Source organism: Lepeophtheirus salmonis, unplaced genomic scaffold (genome assembly GCF_016086655.4).
Source record: "Lepeophtheirus salmonis unplaced genomic scaffold, UVic_Lsal_1.4 unplaced_contig_17354_pilon, whole genome shotgun sequence".
Lineage (NCBI taxonomy): Eukaryota > Metazoa > Arthropoda > Copepoda > Siphonostomatoida > Caligidae > Lepeophtheirus > Lepeophtheirus salmonis.
The window spans coordinates 1-1,364 of NW_027292344.1; the positions used below are offsets into that span (position 1 = coordinate 1).

The 1,364-nt window shown below is 30.5% G+C and overlaps 1 long non-coding RNA gene across 1 annotated transcript; it reads right to left on the minus strand.

Moving 5' to 3' along the window:
• Positions 1 to 908: 908 nt before the first annotated feature.
• LOC139907486 (uncharacterized) lies at positions 909 to 1,363 on the minus strand. Its single transcript, XR_011784145.1, has 3 exons — positions 1,261 to 1,363; positions 1,043 to 1,207; positions 909 to 989 (listed from the first exon to the last, which is right to left on the minus strand). It is a non-coding gene; the product is annotated as an uncharacterized lncRNA (long non-coding RNA).
• Position 1,364: the final 1 nt, after the last annotated feature.

The window sequence follows — 1,364 nt, forward strand, 5'->3', positions numbered from 1 at the left end:
TTATGCTCATATCTATGTTCGTAAAGCCCATATTTAAAAAATAAAACTATTCAACCTTTAACAAAATTTTTATCTAAGGTATCCTTTATTTATCAAAAAAATACATCAAAATGTTGTCGTTTCAAATCAATTTATATTGTATTCCTATAAATCAAGGTATGAAGTGTGCAACGTCCGTAAAATGGTAAATGTAAGTGTCAAGGGTACTAGTTAGTAATTGATCTGTTGCCAGCAGACCCACCAGAGCACATTTATTATTGAGACACATTGAAACAGAGGCTCCAGAATAAAGAGTTTCAATATATGTATTATGTTTTGTACAAAATACACCTGGGTAAGAACATCGACCCTCAATACTATCATAAATCGTCACGCCACCACTTTTTAATAAATAGTCCATATTATCAACCCTTAATCCCGCTCACTATGTACACATATTAGGAAAAAGAGTAATGGATTAATTTTTACCTTATTTCAGGAAAAAAGTTACCTGTTCCTGTTGCTCCAAATTTTATTTTTGATTTGTCTACATTCAAACATATTGGAAGAACCAAATGAGAGAAAAGATGAATTTGCTTTTAGTCTTTACTAAGGCAATGTCAACTCAATCATTATAATCTTCATGTTTCGTTATTTTTTCAATGTTTAAAATCTGTACATGTTCCAAAGATTTCATATCTTTATTCCCAACTTTTACCTAATAAGGATTAAGAATGTACATAAAATAGATCAAAGAATGAGATTTTTCCATAATGAAGAAAAAACAGATTATGTTACTTACTTCTAAATAATCTATATATTGTGTTTTTAATTTATCGATACCGATATGAGTAGTTAAAACCTGTTTCACTGATAATTACCCCACTGCAAAAAAAATCACTTTGACTATTTTTCTCTTTATAAGGCATGCCATGGAATATCTGAGTCAGTAGCAACTCTATTGACACCATCATTACACGACCTCGTAACAGAATTTGAAACACCGCAAGCTAAATAAAGAAGACAAATTAAAGTGCAATATGAAATATTGTCAAATTCTTACTAAAACAGCTTTGTGGGCAATAACCCCAGTATCTATGAGTATAAGGCATATAAGTTGCACACCATGGCATTTCCCTATTAAAATCCGTTGTACAAATATCATAGGTCTTGTGGTTATATATGAATGGAAATACACAAGTATAGCCATCTGTCGTTATGCACTTCTCTGTAAAATGAATATCCTTGAACACTCTGAATGGACTATATGGAAATACTTACTTGACCAAGCAATGGATATGAAGAAAATAAATAAAAAAGTTGTTTCGAAAAAGAATTTCATTTTATGACACTCTTTGCTGAAGGCTTAAAAGTTAAATGTTTTT